A 14,991-nucleotide genomic window follows, 5' to 3' on the forward strand; every position below is an offset into this window, starting at 1 on the left:
GGTGCCGGGCCAGATAAAACAAGGCGGAGCGCCTGATTCGGCCCGCGGCCTGGTGTTTGCCGCCTGTGCTCCAGCCACACAAAGGCAGCTCTGGGCCGCCATGCTGTGTCTGCTTACAAGGGGGAAGCCCAAGGACAAACAGCGCCAAGGGCTTGAGTCCAAGAGGGCGAAGAGGACCTAAAGGGACCTCAGAAAACTGGAGCTGGGCGTGGGCAGAGGGAAGACTTTTAAGGTTTGGAGATATTTTGAAAATATCCACAATGGTCCAAAAATATGGAGCTTTGTGGTTTGGGCCAGTGCTGCGGTGTCTTGTCACCAGGTCACAACCACTCGTGGGATGCAAAAGAAGTCCTTATTTCTGGTGAATAAACTGCAATTTGAAGTGTCAGCTCCACTTCCTGGTAAGTACCAGAATAAGCATCACACCATGTTATGAAAGATTTTAAGGTTGTCCTATTTGTGAAGATATCTCCAATCAAAATTTAAAATATGTATTTGCTTAAAACCAGGTTTCCTATTCTGGTTGGCAGTTTCATCTTGCAAATTATTGTAGATACAGCCCCGGAGTCTGTGTGCATGGGGCGGGGGGGTCTGCTGGGTCCTGCAGCCTTCTTGCCCGTATTTCTCCAGAGCGGAGCGTCGCGACCACTGTATACCAATGGGCCACAGGTGTGCCCGTGAGGCTGCTCCAGCCAGCCCTGAGGCAGCCGGGCGGGTCTTGGGGCAGCTGCTGCCCCTGGGCCCATTGTTTTGCAGTAAGTAGCATCGATCGTGCACCCCTGTATGCTACACAGATGGTATCATTTTCTCTGTGTAACAACGCATAAGAACGTTTGGTAAGCCATGCTCTGAAGGCTGTAAATGCTAAAAATGCCCCATCATCCACCTGCCTCTGAGACCAGGGGGAGTGTCATGGCCCAGCTCTGGCCGATGAGCCAAAAGCCCACATCACCCGGTGCGGGCTCTTGCCCTTCCTCCTCCTCTCTGAAGTGTGGGTGTAGCACAGGGGGTGGGCGAACGGTGGCCTGTGGGCCAGATGCCACCTGCTGCCTGGTGTTGTAAGTGAAGTTTTACTGGAGCACAGCTGTGCCCGTTTGTTTACACGTGTGTGTGTCTGCTTCTGTGCGGAGGTGGCCGACTGGAGCGGCTGGGACAAGGACCTACCGCCTGCGTGCCGCTCTCTGGCCCCTCTAGGAAAAGTTCGCTGACCCCTGACGTCGAAGAGGCAGAAGGCACCTGATGACATCGAGAACAAAGCCACACACTCAGGACAACAGCGCAGGGCGAGGTGGCCACAACGCCGCCGTGCCCGCCCGGGACTGCCCACCTCAAGCCTGCCTGGTACCTGACAAACGCTTCCCGTGTTTGAGTCCCTGTAGCCAGGTTTTCTTCAATGCTGCCTTCTCCAGAAAAACCACTGTATTGGTTAGGGTTGTCAGTGGCAAATAACGTGTTCAAACAGAAAAGACGTTTATTTAAGGTGCTGGGTAACCCAAGGGTTTCTGCAGGGCTGGGCTCCGGCTCCGGTGCCAGACAACCAGGAACCGTGCCCTGCGGCCTCCCAGGCGTGGCCCCACCACGCCACCACCTCCACTGCTTCCCGGATGACCTTCACAACTGGGTCCCAGAGCCTCCCCACTGCCACCTCCCAAAGGAACAGATGCCCCTGCCAGCACGGGGGACACTGCCTCACCTTGGGTGTTTGTCAGCGCGGGCTGTCATACAAAATACCAACTCAGACCAGGGCCTGATCAACAGAAATGTGTTTCTCGCAGTTCTGAGGTTGGGCATCTAAGGTCAGGGGGTCAGCAGGGCTGGTTTCTCCTGGGGCCTCCACCCATGACCTGCAGATGGCCTTTGCCCTGTGCGCAGACGTCTCCGGTGTCTCTTCCTCTCCTTACAAGGACACCAGTCCTATTGGATTGAGATCCCACCATATGACCTTATTTAACCTTAATTAGCTCCCTGAAGTCCCTATTTCCCAACAAGTCACATTAGGGCTTAGGGTTTCAACCTACAGATTTTGGGGGACGTAGCATTTTGCTCACTATCAAGGGCAAGCCTTCATGGGAGCCCATCCGCCTGTTAGAGATGAGGATGTGTGTGCCTGGAGTCTACCTTCCAGGAATCCCAGGAAAGTGGATTTTCTGGCTTCCAGTTTGGAAAAGCAACACGATATAGAGAATTCTCACCATGTGAGGAAGGTGGTCAAAATACTAAGCAGCCACGAATGACAAATGTTTACTCCGGCAGACAGGCAGCCCAATGCCAACCACAGTCCCGAACAGCATTCTAAACCTCTGCTCAGTCCTGTCAGCTGCTTTATTAGCAAACCTGGCTCCAGATCCCGCCCTCTTCTGGAGGCTGTGGCCTCCTGGCCCCGTGGGAGCGCTCCCGCAGGGGAGGCTACTTACACAGAGAGAGATGTGACTGACCGCAGTGGTGCTACTGGGCAGTCCCGTGGCCAATTTTGCCTGTTTCTGTACCCAGAGCCCTGGAGACCTGTGGTTTCATATGATAATATCTTCATGTTTGTATCCAGTTCCAGTTTGAGAACATGTTTACCTTGATTTTGAGATGGTTATGCATTTCAACTGTTGTTAAAAGGTGTTTTGTCTATTGTTGGTATGAGTTAGGAGCACAAAGGGAAGTGGGTGTGGCTTCCACGTGAGCCGGATTTTCTACCTTGACAAATACTGAAGCAACGATGCTATTTACAACTTTATTCAAATAAGCCACCATTCAGCATTTATAGGAAAGTCATTTTTAAAAATTGATGCTGATTTTTCTCATAAAATGTAAGATTAACTACATCAAGTAGTATGATAAAAGAATAAAAGAGACTAGAAAGACTAAAGACAGACCCAAGTATATGAAATAATTTAGTAGATAACAGCAGCACAATTCTCCTTACTGAGCACTTTCTATGGGCAGGCGTTCAAAGACAGAAGAGACACTAACTGTCTTTGTTCCATTTTAGATGGAGAAAAGAAAAGCCTACTCCAGAGGAGTTCCCCTGACATGGGCAAGGAAAACGGCATGTTAGTAGGTCCCGGTGCTGTTGGAGGGTGGAGTGGGCTCTGGAAGTCACCCAAGTGAGAACCCCAGCAAACAGCACAGCAAGGCTCTTCCCAGCCAGCTCCCTTGCCCAGCCCCTGCCCTGCTGCAGTCTGGGCTGGATGGGGCAGGGTCTGCAGCCCCTTTCCCCCTCAGCTCCCTCCAGAAGCAGCCCTGGGGAGGCTGAACCCTCGAGGTTTGAGGAACTGAGGTCGGTTTCTGTGGGGGCCTCCACAGCTCCCTGACTCTGCCTCTGAGTGCATCGCCCACGGCAGAAGGCTGCCTTGCTTGCAAGTGGTGCCCTTCAACCCTTCATCTCACCCTCACCACTGTCCAGGGACCAGCCTGAGCTTAGTTAGATTCGGCTGGGGAAATGCATCAGTGACTGATCAGCAGAGCCTCCTCCTCTCTCCCTGTGTGGAACAGGAGGCTAAGTGCAGCTTGACCTTCCCATCACCCCTGCATTTCACGGCTTCCCCGTCCATCTCACAAGGTGGCTGCGTGCACCGTACTACATGGCATGATGCGTGGGAAAGCATTGCACCGTGCTGGGATCGTAGGAAAGCCATTGCCATTGTTATCATCACATCAGAATGTCTCAACATTTCTTCTCTGCGGATGGTATGTTTCCCCAGTATCTACATTCTTCCTTACTGTTTTTTTTTCAATAACACATCTGGAGAGAGTAGAGATAAACACATGGCAATTTTCCATCTTTTAACCTAAGTCAACATTACTTACTATAGTATTTAAAAGATGTCAACAACCTAAAGTCCAGCAATCGGGCAACAATTAGGTCACAGAGTGGCTTGGAGGTGAGATTTGAACTTAGTAAGACATTTCAAGACAGGTATAGAAAATCATGCTGAAGCAGATCACCAATCTGGAGAAAAAAGTGTCAGTGGTCTCCTACATACATGGGGCAGGGAGGCATCCACTTTCCCGAAGAAAAGAAGACATAAATCATGTTGTTTTCCTGAACGGTTTAGCAAAAGCTAACATCGTTCTTGATTTGCAGGGTTACTGGGGAGGAAGTAGACTGGTGTGCCTATGAAACACAGGGTCAACCGTCCATCCACTGCCCCCCCCAATTTGAATTTAGAAAGGTGTATCAGGTACAAAAGGGGAGCTCAAATCTAGTGGCAAGGAAATGAGCAAGAACCTGAAATAAAGTTATTCTGAGGAAAGGAGAGTCAGGGTTCATGTTGCAAGTTCATAGTAGGGGCCTCAGAATTGGTAGTGGAATTGATTTTGGAACAGTGTGTGGCTGATCTTAGAAGTGCCTGGGAGTGGAAAGGTAAGCTACAAGGTTGCTGGGCCAGCAAGGACCTCCTTGGGTGGATGGACAGTTACCGCCTGGTGGAGTGAACAGGACAACTCTTCAACAGTGACACCTTGTGGCCAACTGAGGAAACTGCAGTGCCAGACCGCTGGGTCTCCAGTTTTGTTTGCTTGGTATATGGAGTTCTTTAGGGATGAAAAAGGATTGAGGATTCTTGGAGAACTTGAGTGAAAGTTGGGCAGGCGGGGAATCTTGAAGGGACGAAATGGACTTTCTGCTCAAAGGGCTTATGGTGCTTTGGCAGTTAATCAAAAAAAAATAGAAGAGGTGTGACCATATTTTTACAGGATAGAAAAACAAAATTTCATCTACATTTTTGAACAACCATTAAATGAACTGCTATAAACCTATTAATATAAGGTTTTAAAGGAACACTTAAAAAGTGACAATATTGCCCTGACCAGTGTGGCTCAGTTGGTTGGGCATCATCTTGCAAAGCGAAAAGTCACCAGTTCGATTCCAGGTCAGGGCACGTGCCTAGTTGTGAGTTAGGTCCCTGGTTGGGGGCATATGAGAGGCAACTGATTGATGTTTATCTCTCCCATGGGTTTTTCTCCTCCCTCTTCTTCTTCCTCCCTTCCACTCTCTCTAAAAATAAATAAATAAAATCCTTTAAAAAAAGAGTAAAAATATTTATGATATAGTGTGAGTTTTAAAAAACACTATTTATCAAAAATAAGGTCATATGAGGAGCTGGAAATAAATGTAAACAAGAGGTTAATTAGGGGTTATATCTCAGTTGCAGAGATATGGGTGATTTTATGTTCTCTCATTCGAGGTACTCAAGAAAATAGATACTGTATAATAGATACCTTGCCTTTCTTTTCACCTGTGGCTTCAACTCCAAGTCTAGGGCTGCACAATTTGGGGTGGATGTGGAAGAGGCCTCCCTTCTCTTTCTTCTCTTTAATTCCTGCCCTGGCTCATAAGGTAAGATCTACGTGCCACCCTTGTTTTCCCTCCCACAAAGGACAAGTAGAAACCAGATTGGTGAGACCTTATCAACAGTAGGGGTAAGGTCCCTGTTCTGCTGAGCAAAACCAGGCTCCAACCTTCCTCCCTTGCATCTGTTTGCCTGGAGTGAGGGAGAAGTATCCTTTCTGCGTTGGTTTCCTGCCCTCACGCACTCCCTTCCGAGTTGGAGGCCTGCCATTCCCTGCTCCTTAGTTGGGACATTGGGTTTGGGATTTGGGGAAAGGGAGGAGAAAGCCCACATTTTGTCCAGGCGAGGACTGATTTTCAAGCCAGCTCCACTGTCATTAAGCTCACCCTCTGATCCTCAGCCCCACGGCCATTCTCCGTGGGTGGAACTTGGAAGCAGGGCCGAGCGTGACTCGAATCCTAAAACCACAGCGTCCTCATGTATAAACATATCCAGGAGTTCCAATTAAACTATCCTAATGTTTCCATTTTGCAACTAGGCAGGTTTGTAGACTAGGAAAAAACTACCTGGATGCTTCAAGTATGTCCTGCTAGCCTGTGGGGAAGAGGGGAGGGAGGGGGTGTGCTAGGCTGCAGCCTCTGTGCCCTCACATCACCACGGGCTTCCAGCTCAGTGGCTTCCAGCAAGGTCTGGCACAGGAAGTGCTGGTGGAAGACTAGATGGAGGAAGGAAGAAGCCAGGCCTTTCCTCCCCTGTCCTCCACACTCCTCCAAAGCTCTGGGTTCACCAGGAAGGCCCAGGTCCCACAGGGTCACCCACTGTCCACTCCCTCTGTCCCTGCTGCCGGCCTAGAGGTTCTGGTGGCTTCCTGCTAGGGCTACTCTCTCTGTAGCTTCACTATCCCGTCTTGGCCTCACACCAGTGAAACCAGTTTCCTGCGTTTTCAATACTTAGAGATGTTTCCATTTTCCTGATTGAATCTTGACTGATAATACAGGTTTGATTGCCACCTTAAAGCTTAGGAATGGAGGTTTTCTAGCTGCTGCGCTGCCCAGAGTTCTCAGTGTCAGACCTTGGGGGTGGTAGAAGTCTGTGCATAAAGGCTCAGAAAACCATCAGCAGGAGACCTATGATGTTGGCGATACCATCCTGAGGCACCGTGGCCCTTTCTCTCCAAGGCCTCGCTCTGAGCTGGCTATTCATTAATTCTTCTGAAATTGTTGCCCAATGAATAGTTAAGAATTAATCAGTTTCAAGGGTACTTTTGTAAGAAAATAAAATGTTTGTTTTTTCTAATTAAAAAACTAATATAGGCTCCTATAGATGTTTTGAAAAAACATAAAAACTAAAAAACAATTATAATTCCCACTACCCAGAGATAATCTGTTTGAACGCTATGGTGAGAATGTGCGGTCTTTTCTTTTTCTCTTGCGCGTTTGTATGTTCCTGAGATTATATTCTATTACGTGGTTTTATACACATGGTTTTACCACTTCAGACACAAGTGCACCTCAAAGCCAGAATCCCACCTCCCACCCACAACACATTAATTCAACTTCCCAAGTGTTGGTAGAGTGCCCTCCTGCATGTTCCAAAGGTGTTTGGCATCAGTTCAACGCCAACAGGAATCTCCAATTTGAAGTGAAGAAGGAAACTTTATCCACTACAAAACAACTCAGTTGTGGAGCAGCACAGCTGTGAAAACAGCATGGCCATGACAGCTCTTTGGCCAGGAGGCCCTGGGATTAAGGCCCTCTGCAGCTACACAGTTCTGCTCTGCTCCTCAGCAGTCTACTCCACTCTGCTCCCCTGAGACATCCTCAGTGTTTCAGCCCAGCCAAGGACAAAGTCCTCCATCCTCAACATAAAGAAAAGTGTGCTCTGGAGCCACAGGGGAGCTGGCTTATATGGACAGGAGTCCGCACTCTTGGTCCCTGATTGGTTTATCTTCATGCAAATAAGGACTCCAAATTTTTACAGTTTGATTGGTCCAAAAGGCACTGTCCTGACTGGTCAGAATAGAGCTACTCTGATTGGTTGGCACTGCACAGCTCTGATTGGATGGGGAAAGTTTCAGTCCTATTGGTTGTAATAGGATTCCAGGAACTCCTTTGAAAGGGCTGGCTCAGATGGCAGGAACACCATGCAGATGTGCAGTTCAGTGCAGAGGCCCGTGGTTGAGTGCTGGCTTCTCGGTGAAGTATGGTTTAAGTGAGAGGCGCCTGTGCAGAAATGGCTGGTAACCTCTGGTTTTCTTTTGTTTGTTTGTTTGGCGGCCTCTGTTTGTTTAAATTTGAGTCCAGTCAGTCACCAAGAGCCCTTCTTAGTAGGTGTCTCTTTTTTCTTTCAGGGTTCACACTGCCAAGGGCTGGGATGGTGTTGACACGCAGAAAGAGTGGATTGGGAAACAGGCTGGCTGATAGTACCCCACACAGAGTCCAAGGGTGGTCCATGTGTGTATGCAAATGGAGTGACAAACTAAAGAAGTGGCATTCAGGGGCAATGGGCCTTGTCCTAGATAACAGCAATAGCACTGTGGAGAGGGTGCTACAGGGGGAATTCAGAACTCCCTTGAAATTCTGGGGCTTCTTAATCCAGGAGGAGTTAATCTCAGCTTTACTTTGTTCTTAATTGAAAAATAAAGCTTCTGAGATGTGGATATTGCATACAATGGTACCGCAGCCAGAGGAGAGGAGAATAAAACTCTTCCTCTTTCACAAAGAGGCAGGCGTTTCCCATCCCCCAGTGAGCTTCTTTCTCCTGCCTGTGAAATGTTTCAGAGAGAGGCTGGGTGAAGGCCCATGAGACATTATGTTAATGAAAAGCAGAATAAATGCTGAAAATGATTTGCATAGATGGAACCTGACCCAGCTGATGCTTGAAGAGGAAACCCTGGGGGAGGTGTCCCGCATAATGGAAGGGCCATTTTCCGGCTGAATCTGAAAAGAAGTGTCTGAATCTAGAAAAACAAGTTTATAGTTTTTCTCTCACCTGGCCGATGCTTGCTGGGCTCCGTTCCAGCATTTCCAATGGAACAATCACTCTGCCATTGACTGTGTGTTTGCACTAATGTTTGCTCTGGTGATGCCCAGGAGCGCCCCAGGGGAATGCTCTCTGAGCGGGCTAAGGCTGCGGGCCCCAGCCCAGCCTGTTGAAACAGCGCAGGGACAAAAGAAAAGGGCGTCCCCGACCACTGGTTATTTTACACAATCATATTGAGTCTTCCCCTTGATGGGAGAGTTCAGTGGCCAAGGTACTGAATTCTGGGAAGGATTTCCAGCTGCCCCCTCCACCCTCTGCATCTTCACCCCATCTGCACTGACACCAGTGTCAATGGCTCAGAATAAGGTTAGGCAGTAGAAGTGCTGATGGAGACAAGGTAGGAGGTTCAGGACTTGCAAAGAGGGTTTCTGGGCCTCATGAGGTGCCCAGAGCCTCATATCCTTCCCATCTTCCTTCTCTCCAGGGCACATGCCCCCTCACATGTGAGCAGTACAATTCAGAGCACTTATGGGAACGAACACATTCAGAGCCTTAGCCCTCATCAGACTGGATTGGTGCTAAGAGAGAAGAGCAGTGGCATTGCTGAGCACCAACTATGTGTGAGGCACCATGCTGGTGCTCGAGTCCCCTCCTTCTCCCAACAAACCTGCAAGATTGATACAATTGTCCCTGATGCAGGTGAGGAAACTAAAACTCAGCAAAGCCCAGAGCCTCACTCAAGGTCCTTGGAGCTAAGGTTCAAATCTGAGTCACCTGCTTCCATCCCTGTGCTGCTTCTAACACTCGTTATTTTATTACATGAGTATTTGCTGAGCACGTAGTGTCTGCCCAGGCACTCTGTTAAGTGCTAGGAACACAGAGTGGACAAAACCCTAGGCATGGAGCTTAGTGGCAGAAGCAGGTCTCACACACAGTACCGGATGCATAGTGACAGATGTGAGTGATGCTAGGAAGAAAGAGGAGGGAGCCCTGAGAGAGGCTGACCTGCCCTCCTTATTTGGATGGGACCCTGGAAGCGGTGACACGGAAACAGAGACTTGAAGGGTGAGTTACCCAGGTGATGGGTGGGAAAGGGCTTCCCAGGCCAACACTTAATTGGCACCTGGAGGAATGAGGGTGATGCCCCAGGCACAGAGGGCAGTGACCAAGCATGGAAAGGAGGCACAGCCTGACCAGCGGGCTAAAGATGTGGGGCATATCCCACTGCAGGGATGTAATCACATTAGCATTTGTATAAAGAACATTCCAAAACAACCCAAATGTGCACAGATGCATGAACAGATAAACAAGATGTGGTCAATACACACCATGGAATGTGATTCACCGTACAAAGGAAGGAAATTCTGACACATGCTATAGCGTGGGTGAACCTCAAGGGCATTACGTTGCACAAAACAAGCCAGACACAAAAAGACAAACACTGGCCGATCCCACTTACGTGAGGAACCCAGCGCAGTAGGTTCACAGAGACAGGAAGTAGGAAGGTGGCTGCCAGGGGCTGGGCGGGGAGGGAATGGGGAGTTGCCATGTAATGAAGTCAGAGTTTCCGCTGGAGAAGATGAACAAGTGCTGTGGATGGAGGCCGGCGATGGGTGCACAGCAGTGCGAATGTGCTTAATGCCTCTGAACTGGACACTTAAAGCAGTTAAGATGATGAATGGTAGGTTAGGTGTATTTTACACACACACGCACATGCACATTCTAGCTGCCAGGTGGGGAACAGGTTAGAAAGATGGCAGACAGGGAGCAGTAGTCCAGGTGAGAGATGCCACTCCATTAATCCCACTCGATGGAAATAGCTCCACTTAAAATGACTAGGGGAATGCGCTCCATTTGCCGGGATGCCTGACTGGTGTGAGTCCCGAGGAAGGCTGCAGCGGGCTCCTGTGCCAGCCCGCCGCGGGGCTGCCTGTGCCGTGAAGCCCGTAGACAAGTGGGATTTGAGCCCTCAGCCGCTCAGCAGCTGGCTGTCTCCATGTCAAATCGGCTGGCCCACGCCCACCACCACAGATCCTTGAGGACAAAAGCTAAACGTTGTGGCTGCCATCCCCCTGCACCGCCTGGGGCAAGCCCCTTCTACAGTGTTTGGCTTTGGTTGTTTAAATACAAAAGTGACTAAATCGTGCCAGTTGTGGGCAGGCCCCCACACATGGTGTGCATGTGGCAGATGTGGCTCCCCACGTGTCCCCAGGCCTTCTTGGCTCCAGTTCCAGGAGGAAGACACCTCCTTCCCCAGGGAAACCTGACCTTTCCCTCCTCTGTGCTCCTTACCTCACCAGCTCAGGTGTGTGGGGTCCTGATAGCTGTTCTGTCCCTAGATGTCTTCACTGGCAGTGAGGCAGTTACAGAATTAGGAGTAAATACACCTATAAGGCCTGTTTTCATACAAGGAGAATGTTCCAACTTATGAACAGGCTTCTAGACCTTGGCCCTTTTAGCCCTGCAGCCCTCCTCATTCACACAAAACCATTCAGCTCTCTGTTTCCAGGATGGATGAACCCGCAAGAAAGCACAGGTGTCAGGAGCCTGTGCCCGCCTTCCTGTTCCCGAAGCCAGAGCACGTGCATCGGTGCCAAGGTTGTGACAAACGCAGGCCTGCCCGCCAGATGTGGAAGCAGAGGAGCAGTCAGAGCCAGTTCTCCAGGCTCCCGGGGAGAACGATTCATTTTGCTAAGAGGAGAGGCGTGTCTGAGGGCTTCAGTCCCTCACCACCTGGTTCTGTGACCATGGGCAGGTCAAGTCACCTTCCGGGCTTCAGTTTCTTCTTCTGTAGACAAATCTAGGGGGTCATAGAGCACTCCCAAATCCAAGGCTCATAGACTACCCACCCCAAGCCAGCTGGTTGTCCACAGACCCTGGCATTGGAAAACCTGCAATTGAAACATTTCACCCAGCTGTAACATTCCACGTCTGTCCCCGAAATGACCTCACTTCTGACTCATGTAGGAGGGATTCCTGACTCCATGTTGATGCTGACTTTGCCAGAAGGGCCGTGAAGGGCAATGGGAGAGAGTTGGCATGGGAATCAGACAGATATGGGTTTCGAATTCTGAGCCCATCATTTGTAGCCTTGTAGCCCAATTTCTCATCTGGAAAATGGAGACACAGAGTATCTTTCAGGCCACGGTGAGAAGGAGAAATAACACGGCCAGGTGCACGTACCCTGCAGTGCTGGTGGCACGGTGGTCAACCTCAGCTTCTTGCGTCAGACAGAGTGGGATTTCAATCCACTTCCACCACCTCTAGCTGTGAGCTCACTGACAAGGACTGTGTAAGAGTTATTGTTATTATTAGCAATTATTAGGGGAAGGACTTTAGCTGCATGTACAAGAGGAGCTTCTTGTTTTCAAGTGGGTTTTAAGGACAGTGATCACAAACCACGATGCCCAACAGAGCTCTGAGTTGCAAAAACAGGGCACAGGAACCTTAGTTTAAAGGAGCAGGAGCTCCACCGGCAGCAATTGTACACAGACAAGCCTTCTTCAGATACGATCAAAAGCTCCCTTCACCCAGCAACCTCAGTGTCTTCTTTACTGACAAGACTATTTCTTGTGCCCAGAAAGGCAGTCTCCCAGGGCAATCCTCAGAGCGGCCCCTTCAGGAAAATATTGTTTCTAGTAAAAACAAGGTGGTGGTCAAATCTGGGGCCTCCCACGCACAGTGTGTCCGTGCACAGAGGCTGAGCCCGCTCCAGGGACACCTGCTGGCTGATGCCATCTGGTCTCCACGCCCTACAGAGACAGGTGCTGGGGAAGGTCAGGTGAGAGCACAGAGCCTGCGGCTGCAGCCCCGCTCCCAGGCTGAGCAGCTGAGCAGCTGAGCGGCTGAGAGGGATCCAGTTGTGTCATTTCAGAGGGCAGATCCATAGCCCCAAGCATTGGTGTATCATCATTTAGTAAAGCTGTCATGAATTTGTGCTCCCTTATATGATTTATAAGTTTAAAAAAATAATGCTACAATGAACAATGTTCAGGCTTACAATTTTTTTGCTTGTTGAATAATTTTTTCAGATAATACTAAAGGAGTAGGATTTCTGCTTCAAAGGATATATATAGCTTTCTAGATTTTGGTAAGTGTTACCTTTATACTTTCTAAAAGTGATATTTCCTTAATATTGGTATAATGGATTATGTTCTGGTTATCTATTACTATATAACACACCACTCCGTAAGTTAGTGGCTTAAAAGGACCGGCCTTTCATTCCCCCTCATGGTTCGGAGGGTCGAGAGGCTGAGCGGCACAGCCAACAGCCCTTAGGCTGGTCGCACTCGGGGTCTGTCGTTCAGCCGCAGTCATGTCCTCAGAATTTGGTATTAAATCTACAGGTTCTGGTAAATGAACTGCTGAACTAGGCATGAGGGAGAAGGCAAAGAATTCAAAAGTTTGAGAAGAAAAGATTGCTTTTAAGATCAAATATTTCAGTCTACAACTTCTCCCTCCCCTTCCCCACCCCAGTTCCATGGGAAGGATGAGGCTGAAAGTATCAGAGGGCACAGTCGGAAGAGGGATTCAAAACCGAAGATAGGGGTGGATTTCAAGAGCATGAGAGTCTTTTTGTTTTCTTTTTTTTCCACATTTTTTATGATTGTTCAAGTACAGTTGTCTCCATCTGCCCCCCACTTCCTACAGTTGATCCTACCCCCCTTTGGTTTTGTCCATGTGTCCTTTACACATGTTCCTGAAAACCCTTCCCCCTTTCCCCCCCATTATCTCCTCCCACCTCCCCTCCAGTTCCTGTCAGTTTGTTTTTAAAGTCTTCATTTAATTATTCCAAGAACCTTGCTTCAGCTAGAAATGAAGAGGGCTCCAGCTTCCCCCCGAAGCAGTGGAAATAGAATGCTTATGTGAACTTCTGAATTCCTTCTGTTCCCCACATCTGGGCGGACCGTTAATAATTACTACTTTCTTTTTTAAGCACCACTTCTGCAAAGCAGGAGTGTCACCAATATAAGAGGCAGCTCTGAAACAGAGACCATAACGTATAAATAGCCCCTCTGAAAGCACAACAAAGAGTGGGCTGTGCCCTGCATGCAGGAATCAGTATTTCAAATAGGCCTCAGTGCTTCTGGAAGCATAATTCTATCTTATCACCACCACCACCCCGCCCTGCTTCCTCCACATTCCACCCTTCTCTGCACCAGCTTCCTCCCTCTTCCCACCTCCACACAAAAGAACAGCAGGAAAAGCTCAAATATAATCGCCTAAGGTCTCCAGCAGCGGCTGGGCTCTCCGCTGAGAACTTCTGGAAGGAACGTGGGACTTAGCAGAGGGCTGTGGCATCAGCCCTACGGTTAGGAAGTCAGCAGCGGCTTAAGATGGCAATTGTAAGAATTCCAAATGATCTACCAGCCAAAAACCCATCTCCTCCCACGTGGCCGGAAATTCTCCCGGGGGCGGGGCGATGACAGAGGAGAAGGCAGAGACAGGTCCCAGGTGAGAAGGGAGCAGTGAGACAGGGGGAGGATGGAGAGACGGTGTAGTGAGATGAGATTGGGGGTGGTGAGGTGATGGGTGACAGCAGGGACCATCAGATGTGAAGGCACCAACCCTCCTGGCCAGCGGAAGACTTTCTTGTTGGGCAGACCCAATACTAATGGTTCGTTTGCAGTGGTTTCCACACCGCCAGCTTGTGGAAACCCTGAATCTGCCGATTCTACAGCTCTTCGAGTAATGTTATCCTAAACAACAATGGCAATAATATTGTCGTGTCTAATTTTTTTTGACCTAACCACTTGAAGAGTATGTGTCCAGACACATTTACTAAAGCTCTGCCCCAGCACTACAGGTGCCCAGGCTGCTGTGCCCACCCCTGGCTCTGCACTGGGCTGGGGGAGCAGCCTCTTTCCCATCCGTGTCTGTGCTCAGGGGCTCATGCTTTGTGCTGATGTCCATCCATAAAGACAGGATGGTAGCACCTCATCGCCAGGGTTGTCGTGAGGACCGAATCCGGCCACCAAGTAAAGAACTTGAAGCTGGACTTTCATCAAAGGCAGCTAATAGCTGTCCTTCCTCCCCAGAGCAGAGAGCTCAACTGCCCCTTCAGCCACAGCCCCTTAACCTGGATATAGGTCAGAATCAACTTGGGGATCCTTTCTAAACCCTCACTTGAAACAGGGCCTCTGGATCAAGGCCATTCAAATTATTAAGCCAGAGTAACATAGGTCTCAGTAAATGGATGTGGCCATTTGGCACCAACACCAGGTGTTCCCACATTATGTCTTTTTTTTCCTAGTGTTCACAAAGGTTCAGAACCCCAGAGTGAAAGCAGAGGTGAGAGTCTGGGGCACTGCAGACTGACAGACACCTGGCTCCTGCCGACCACCTTCCCCACCGCACCCTCCTCTGCTCTCCTGGGGGGGCACAGGTTGGCCAAGTCGCTGGCAATCTCATGTTTCTACACTGCTGCCAAAAAGGCTGCCTTGTTCTTCAGCCAGGGCCCCCCCATAATCCTGTCTTCTCTGCACCCCCTTCTCCAGGGCCCTCTCCTTCCTTCACCACCAAATTCTACTGCCCTCTTTGGGGCTGCTGCCCTCCCTGCCCCGGCCCTCTGCTGCGCTGTGGCTCTTGCAGTCTTGCCGCCCTGGCAGAGCGGGGGTCACCACTCTCACAGAGGCTGAGAGCTGGTGGTTTCCTCTCCGTTAGATTAGGAGTGGCCTGGGGGCGGGCAGTTCACTATATCTAACACATGTAGTGGGTAATTTATATA

The sequence above is a fragment of the Desmodus rotundus genome, chromosome 3 (genome assembly GCF_022682495.2).
Source record: "Desmodus rotundus isolate HL8 chromosome 3, HLdesRot8A.1, whole genome shotgun sequence".
Classification (NCBI taxonomy): Eukaryota; Metazoa; Chordata; class Mammalia; order Chiroptera; family Phyllostomidae; genus Desmodus; species Desmodus rotundus.